This window comes from Podarcis gaigeae, assembly GCF_964106915.1.
Source record: "Podarcis gaigeae genome assembly, chromosome: 11".
Lineage (NCBI taxonomy): Eukaryota > Metazoa > Chordata > Lepidosauria > Squamata > Lacertidae > Podarcis > Podarcis gaigeae.
Window position 1 is genome coordinate 35,719,409 of NC_139687.1, and position 8,548 is coordinate 35,727,956.

The 8,548-nt window shown below is 46.4% G+C and overlaps 1 protein-coding gene across 7 annotated transcripts in view; it reads right to left on the reverse strand.

Moving 5' to 3' along the window:
- FAM169A (family with sequence similarity 169 member A) overlaps positions 1–8,214 on the reverse strand; it is a 45,579-nt gene extending 37,365 nt beyond the window's left edge. The window contains exons 1-2 of one of the 7 annotated variants that reach the window (XM_083703214.1): positions 7,390–8,214; positions 2,232–2,267 (exon numbers count right to left, since the gene is read on the reverse strand). The gene's annotated coding sequence lies outside the window, so the exon portion shown is untranslated. Of the gene's footprint in view, positions 1–2,231; positions 5,113–5,338 lie in introns of all 7 variants that reach the window. The other 6 variants (XM_083703210.1, XM_083703212.1, XM_083703215.1 and 3 more) reach the window with 6 other exon arrangements.
- Positions 8,215–8,548: the final 334 nt, after the last annotated feature.

Genomic DNA, 8,548 nt, shown 5'->3' on the forward strand with positions numbered 1-8,548 from the left:
CTCCTTTAAGGGCACACGCTACATTGGTAGGGAAGTAACTCCCACAGCTCTTTGAAAAACTGAGCCCCTTTAAAGGCACAGGAAAGGGAAGAACGCTGTGCATTAAAAGTATATCAATTCAGATAATGGTTGTCAACTGTGCTTGCCAATATCAAGCAACATCAAAGCGAAGCTTCCAAATTCCTTGAACTCTATGTTGTGTTGCTGGTGTAGCACTATGGTGCGGAACCTTTTTTCAAGCTGAGGGCCGCTTTCTTTCTTAGTGTGTTTCAGGGGGCCACGTGGCAAGGGGTGCAGCCAGAGGCAAAAGCTTGCAAAGCAATGGATGTGAATTCTACCTCTGCACAGTAGGCTAGTTTGCATACACACGCACATACCCCTCTCCATCCTCCACCAAGGCAACATCAGGGACACATGGACTTCAACAGAGTTAATTTGCTAGGATGATACCCAACCAGCCGAAACTACCATTGCAATGCAGTCATCTCAGGTGCGAGAACAAGAGTGTCCAGAAAAGTTCTTAAGCTCCTGCTGCTCAAATATGCTGCTGGCTGCAGCCATCTGAAAGCAAATGCTTTCATCACGTCAACTTTACATGGTCAAAATGGTCTTTGCCATCACGTTACGTCATGAGCAACAGTGCAGTCAACAAACACTTCATGGGTAGCAGCGCCATGCCACACACCTCCTCTTGCACTTCCAAGGGAGCCTGGCACTCTTTAGTGTTCCAGCCGATGCACACATGTGTACCTGGACTAACATTTGTCAGGATACTTTTAACTGGGAGCAACAACCAAGAGAAGGATGAAGACAAACATATCCAGCTGGGATAGCTCAGTAGATACAGCAAGAGACTCTTAATCTCAGGGATGTGGGTTCAACTTGAAGAAGAGGAGGAGTTTGGATTTGATATCCCACTTTATCTACCCAAAGGAGTCTCAAAGCGGCTAACATTCTCCTTTCCCTTCCTCCCCCACAACAAACACTGTGTGAGGTGAGTGGGGCTGAGAGACTTGAAAGAAGTGTGACTAGCCCAAGGTCACCCAGCAGCTGCATGTGGAGGAGCGGAGACGCAAACCCAGTTCCCCAGATTATGAGTCTACCGCTCTTAACCACTACACCACACTAGCAAACGAGTCCTGCATTGCAGGGGGGTTGGACTAGATTACCCTCATGGTCCCTTCCAACTCTATGATTCTATAATATAAAAGAGAGCTCACACCACATTCCTCACCCACAAGGTAAGCCTGGTAGCCCCCGCCCCCATTGACAGTTCAGCTGATACAAACTGAATGCTCGTTCAGATGCAACTTCTGCATCTTGTTTTAAAAACTGTGGCTTGGATCCTAAGAAAAGCTGCTGTACTAAGGAAATTCACAGGAAGTTTCACGTGCTCTCCTTATGCCATTGCCATCCGTGCACCGCGAAAAGCCCCCCTGACGGGATGAGGAGACTGAAAGGATGCAGATGTGACGCTCTGCCCACCTTCGCACAATTGCCCGCTGCCCCACCACATCGTTCAGGAAGGTCCCCTGGCCCTACATCAAAACTTTTCAGGGGACTGGAAGTTATCCTTCTGTGAATTTCCTTAAGCTAATTTATATTAGGTTCCAAACAGTGGTCTCCCCACTATACCCACCTTCCACCCTCAAGGTACAAGCACTGCTCCAGAGATTCAGGGCAATTAAGTGCCTTGATTCCATACATTATGGGTTCTTCGGGAAGGAAGGCTGGGATAGAAATGTAATAAATACACAGGGAGTGCCAGTCAGTCTGTCAGTGCTGCCTAACAGCTGGCTTCCATTCCAAACATCCAGAGCACATCTGAATTGGAATCACAGTTCCCAGCCCACCGCAAAGGAAATTTCAATATGCTCCAGAGGGGTTTGCTTCCAAGGAAGAAAGCTTAGAATTCAAATGGCGGCAACTTTTGCAATGAGGCCCTTTTATTTTTTGAAAACTTTTATATACTTTCCCCCCAGATATAAACAGCCCTTGTTCTGCATATAACCTTAGCAGTTTTTGTACCACAACCCCACGCTGCACAAAGCTGCCAGACAGATAAATGACCAGTTTACAAAAATTCTTGGTATTCTGCCAAGCATGGGGTACCTCTGTTGTACAGCCATTTATTTTATTATTTTTCGCAATTGTTGTTCCCCACACAATGGAGGCTGGATATAAACAGATTAGAGAGAGTAAGAGAGTAGTAAATGCTAACAAATACTCACAGTCCCTGGGGATTTGATGTGGTCAGACAGTTTATGCTGGGAAAAAGAAAAACAGAATTATTAGGGTCCAGAGGTGAAATTTACTGAGATGAATGGAGGTATGACATACCTCTTGTCAAAGTTATTCTGCCAGACCTATTAAGACAGCTTAAGACTCACACTTCCTAACAATGAGCTTTGTTTTCTAGCTCATTGGTCTGCAAAGTTCTGAGCAACATGAGGCATTCTAGGACAACAAGAATGGAAGCCGGATTCTGATCTTCCCTTGCAACAGGAGCTATTCTATGGCACTGGTCGTAAACTGGTAGATTAGGATCCACAACTGAATTGCATCCTGATTTCACTGGAGTAGCAACAAGAGAACTGCCCCCCCCCCAACCCTTCTCTGCATTCCATCTTTAGAAGTACAAAGAAAGGGTCTATTCTGTGGTGCAGCCTAAGTGTGGAACACATTCCTGAAGGAGATATGTCTGGTGGGGACTCCCCGTCTCCAATGCACGTTCTGGATGAAACTGGATCCAAGATCTGAAAATGTTGAAGGCTACTGGTTCTAAGGTACACCCACAATTTGCACTGCCAGGCTAGAAATTTTGAGGGCAAATTTTGAATGTATGCAATATTTATTTTATTATCAACCCTAAAGCAGTAAAACTTCAACAGTGTCAAATAATATAATAACAATTTATTATTTATACCCCGCCCATCTGGCTGGGTTTCCCCAAGCCATGCATTGTTTATAACTTAGCACATAAAATTGTACTAGTTGGCATATTTAGGGAAATCTACAGATGTTTACTCCACAATAAGGCCCACTCTACGCAATGGAGCTCATTTCTTGGTAAGCGTGCATAGAATTGCAGCCTTGTAAATGCCTTAAGTTTTGTACACTCAAAATTAAAAATATACCATCACTAGAGAGAGGGAGCTGCACACTCCTGCACCCTATGCTGCCCCCCTAGGGTATCTGCATCAGTCCTTTGAGAAGAGAGGCGGAAAGCTCCACCGCAAGGGGTCAGCCATATCAAAAGGACAGCAGATACAGGGTGCTTGCTTCTAATATCTCCAAACTAGACCAAAGGTCACCAGGAGGAGGTGGCAAGCTGCAGCTAAGGCTCTCTTAGCTCTTCTCAAGGACATAGCAGTATAATCTAGGACTCAAGTCTACAGAATTCTGAGGAATTAACCTTCTCTCCGGCAGTATTTTGTCTTGCAGACATAAATCCATACTAAACATTTTGAGTAGATAAAATTATTATCCTAGAGAGCATTTCACTCCTTCCAAAACAAGCAAAATATATCATAGAGGGTAGGGGGTTTTTTTTGCATTTCCCCAAATGGCCATTTGGTGGCGGTTGGGAAATCTGGAGAGGAGGAGAACAAGTCCTTCCTTCCTACCCACAATTTTCAAGTCCCCCCTCCCCAACCAAGCAGGCCTCTCTGGCACACCCACACAGACTGAGAATGTCCTCTAGAACTAGGGTGATTGGGTGCAAATGAGGAAAGGGCTCAGGCTCCTTTAGTAACTGTGCAGAAGAGGGAGCTGCAACGCCTTCTCAAATCCTCTCTTCTTCTGCATCTGGCCTCTCCTAGAGCAAGGTTCTTAGTGGAAGAAGGAAATGCCTCTCCTGAGCTTCTCAACAGCAGTTCTCTTTTAAGGGTAAGTTATTGCTCATCTAAGCCCCTACTCTAATGCCATTCGCATGCTTTAAAATGGTGTCAGCAGGCGGTGCTGTAAACACCACCATCAATGTGCATGGTGCTTTAGAGAATACAAGAGGCCAGGTCTTCATTGCAGCACTGCCAGTAATTGCAATGCAATCTGAAATAGCCAATGCCCTGTTATGAAATCAGTTTGCATCCATCCAAGTCCCAAAGTCTGGGGAACAGAGATGGATGCATGCTAAAGTAATTCTCAATTAAGAGCCCTGGTAATTCCTACGATTCAAAACAGAATTTTGCCATGGTGCAGAAGTTGTCCAACTTAGTCAGAAAACCAATTCCCCAAGGCTGTAAGAATTATGAGGCTCCTCAACTTTGAGACATAATGTGAAACAGATGATTTGGCTGAGGCAAGTTGATAAAATGACAAAGACCCATGAGCTGAAGGGTGTGAGGGATTCTATGGCATTGGAGAACTTTGTGAGGGAGGATGGGACACAAATTGTTTGTCACCCTTGAAATCAACCCAAGGTAGCATGGGGTATTAGACATACTGTACTATAAGTACAGTCACTCACCACCACACAAATTGGAGAAGCTCAAGGCAGGCCACTTTGGAAACACATTCTTAATTTATAATGCCTCTGCATGGTGCTTCCCTTCACAGCAATATGCACAAAGGCAGGCACATGAGGGACACCATCATGTCTATTTTTAGTAGCACACCTTAATTTATTTACACCAGCAAAAGCAACATGGCACACAAAAGCATCTTGCTAGAATCAGGTATAAAATCCCTCAAGAACAGCTGAAAGTATAACAGCAAAGACGTAATAAACTTGCTACTACAAACGTACACACAAAGCCCCAAGAGCCCAGACCTCCCTAGAAACTCTCCAGCACACACTATGGGAATCACCACTCCTGGTAATTAACCTAAATTTGAACTGCACTCCTGAACTTACTTGCCTGGGAATGAAGCCGACCAGATTTGTCTCTAAGTAGGATTGGACTGTGCTGTAACCATGTGCAAGACTACCCATTCCTATATGCCAGGGTGCCCAAACCTTCTTCAAAGAGGGCCAGATTTTATGAAGTGAACATGCATTCACTTCATAAACCAATGTTGTTGAGCTTTTTTTAGGATTTAAGTTTAATTTTTTTACAATTTCACCCCAAAGTTGGCCCCCAAAATGGACTTTGGACATGCCTGCTATAAGCCCTATACAGTGGTACCTCAGGTTAAGCACTTAATTCGTTCCGGAGGTCCGTTCCTAACCTGAAACTGTTCTTAACCTGAAGCACCACTTTAGCTAATGGGGCCTCCTGCCTCCACCGCGCCAACAAAACCCAATTTCTGATCTTATCCTGAAGCAAAGTTCTTAACCTGAAGCACTATTACTGGCGTAGTGGAGTGTGTAACCTGAAGCGTATGTAACCTGAGGTACCACTGTATAAATCACAAAGTTAACCTGTGACTTGTTAAAAGATCCTGCCAAATACTTTCATGCAAACCAGGATAGATAAAAGGTAGATCCTCGGGATCTACAACTCTAGATGATTTGCAGTTGATAAAAGTTACTTCTTACTCCGTATAATTTAACGCAAGTGAAAATACATATTTCTCTGGCATGGCTAGTCTTGTTCTAAGTTCCTCTCCTATAAAATATGATTATGAAGTGTTTGCTATTATGCCAATAAAGGCTGAATGAATGAAATGTGTTTGCCTTTGACTATGTCTTTGTGCAGTTCTACTGGCCAGCTTTAAGAGTCCTATGTTTAAGTAAGTCCCTGATCTGTAGTAACTGAGATGTAGATTGTACTCATATACAATACTTTTTTTCTCAGTGTATAGCTTACAGGACATGCTGCCAAGTACTGGGGTACAAAGCCCTACATAGCTGGGAACCAGGAAATCGAAAAGATAGTCTCACCACTTCACTTATATGCCCAATTGATCACTGTGCTCTGCAGGAGAAGGCCCCCTGTGGATACCATGTTATCAGGAGATTCCTTTCTTGGGATATAAGAATCAAGCCTTTAATGTGGTAGCAGCCTTTGGAAAGCCTTCCCATTCCATATTAAACAGGCAGTTTCTGGTTTTTTTGTGTGTGTGTTTTTGGCACCTACTCAAGACCTTTTTTCACCAAGCCTTTGAATATCTTTACATCCCAGTCTGGATTGGAACTAATTTTAACTGTTTTTATATATGTAATTGTTTTATGCATGGAAGTGTTTCTCATTGTCCTGACACTTCTCTTTATGGTTGTTAAGGTTTTATTTGGTATATACAGTAATTGTTTATTTTTTTAGTTGCTGTTACCCACCCGGGGGGCCTTATGGTAAAGGGAAACCCAATACTGTAAAATACACAGCTGCTGACTCCGCCGTTCACACTAAGTGTACATTACTTTGAATTTCTTGCAGAAACAGACCTCACAACCCTGAAACCGACCCACCCCCGACGTAAACAATCCAGAAAAAGCAAACCTCTCTCACACCGACATTTTAAAAATGCACAGATGTTTGCAAATACCTCCTCAGAGTCAAGCACCCCTTCCCTCCAACAGGCTTAAAACGAGCACTGGGCAAGAATAACGCGCACCAACAACCCTCCCACCACAATTATTGGCCTACATACAGTATCACAGTAAGAAAAGGCAGAAGGGGGAGGGGCGCCAAGCCTCCGGAACAGAAAAGGGAACCTTGCCAATTAACGATTATTATTTTTTCCCCTCCGGATTACACTTGAACCCCTCGAAATCCCATGCGCCCGTTACCTTTGCCGCCGCCCTCGGTGACCCCACGCCCAGCGCTGCGCCCGGAGCGCGGGTTTAATTCATTCTCCACAGCTGAGGCCGGCAAGAAAAGGCTGCAAGGCGCACGCCGCGCTCCGGAGAGGGGACGTGGGCGGGCGAGAAGCCGGAGGGGGCGGACGGGGCGCCGGTGTGAGGAGGCACCTTTGGTCGTCCCTAGTGGGGGTCAGAAGCCCCCCGTGCTGCGCCCAGGTTCCTTCGGGCACCCGAGGGACGCAGGCACTCGGCTATATGCAGGCACAGGGCAGAAAGGCCTAGAGAACATGGAGAGGGTGGGTTTAGAGCGCACGCCAAGGGGGAGCGCAGGGAAAGAGGGACGCGCGCACACGCCAGCGGCCGGCTCTCCGCTGCCCTCGCCTACCTGGCTTTACGCGACGATAAGCGCAGTCACTTCCTTTCGAGGAGGAGAAGGAGGGGGAAGGACCCCGACCCCCAAGCTGACCACCACTCCCACCCCGGGCTGCCTAGCAACAACTATGAATCCCGGATCCGGTGCTTGCCAGGCCTGGATTACTAGGGAGAGTGGAGAGCAGGTTGTCATCAGCCGAAGCTGCCCCATCTCCTTCCACGCCCCCTGCATTCTGCACTCACTCACCTCGGGCAAATCTACCTCCTCCGGGGCTGCAAAACGGACCGGGGGTGGCGGCGGTGGCTGGGCCGGCTAGGAGACCACCTAGGCTCACCTTCTGCTCCTCTCGCCGTTGCTACTGGGCGCCTGATAGCATCATCGGCGTCCCTCCCCCTGCCGCGCTCGCCTCTCCTCTCCCTGTTTCTGACGCACTCATTCTGCAACGTCTGGAGCTTTCAGCTGCACCCACTCCAGCGCGCTTGCAGCTCTCCCTCCTCAGTGCATCGCCCAGCCGGCAAGAAGCTGGTGCTGCCGCCGCCGCCGCCGCTGCTCCAACAACAAAAGAAATCCGGGGACAAACGAGACCTTGTGCGTAAAATCAACTCAAGCCTTCCTTTTGTCGTGCTCCAAAGACGGCACAGCTGGGCGAAGGATATATGAATGCAAAATGAAGGGTAACGTTGGCACAACACACCACCTACCTTTCCTTCCAAAAGGCCCCCAATCTATTGCTGCAGCCGTGCTCCACTACAGCAGTCGCTGCAAATATTCCAGAGAACAAAATTACTGATAGCTGCCAGTGATGGGCAGGCGGCAAAGAAACGCAGAGATGGAGAAAGACATTTGGAGAGGGTTGGCGGCATCGCGATCTCTTGTTTGGGTATGGCAGAGTAGCGAGGGCTATAACGTCAATGACAGCCTTTGTTGAACGTGCAGTAGGCAAATGCTTAGAAATTGATTGGAAAGATGATTTTACAACAAAGGGGAGTTTGGAGCTGGAAGAAGGGAGGTTCATGTATGTTACTGCAATGAAGAAAGGAAAGGGCAGGCATTAGTGATGGTCCATGTATTGTAAATAAGCCATAAAACTGGCATAGGATAACAGAGAAGGAAAGTCTCCGTTTTATTTAATAAGAAACAGTGCACAGTATTTAATCATCTAGGCTCCTGGACTGCAGGTCTTTGACTGTGTTTTGCAATGTCTCCCAGTGCATTTGCACAGAAGTAAATATCACTTTGCTCAGTGGGATTAGGTCCTGGTAAATCTGCAATCCATACATGCTTATTGTGGAGTAAATTAAATGGAACCGCTGGGACTTGCAGCTTGATTCTCCATATTTACTCAGAAGTCAGGTAAATCCCGCTGAATGCAATGGAGTTGACTCCCTAGTAAATATGCATGAGCCTCAGTTACAATAAATACAATAATATACCAGGGATAATCCAGAAAGGAGAGGATATAAACAAATACAGATTGAGGGAGGGGAAAGCGT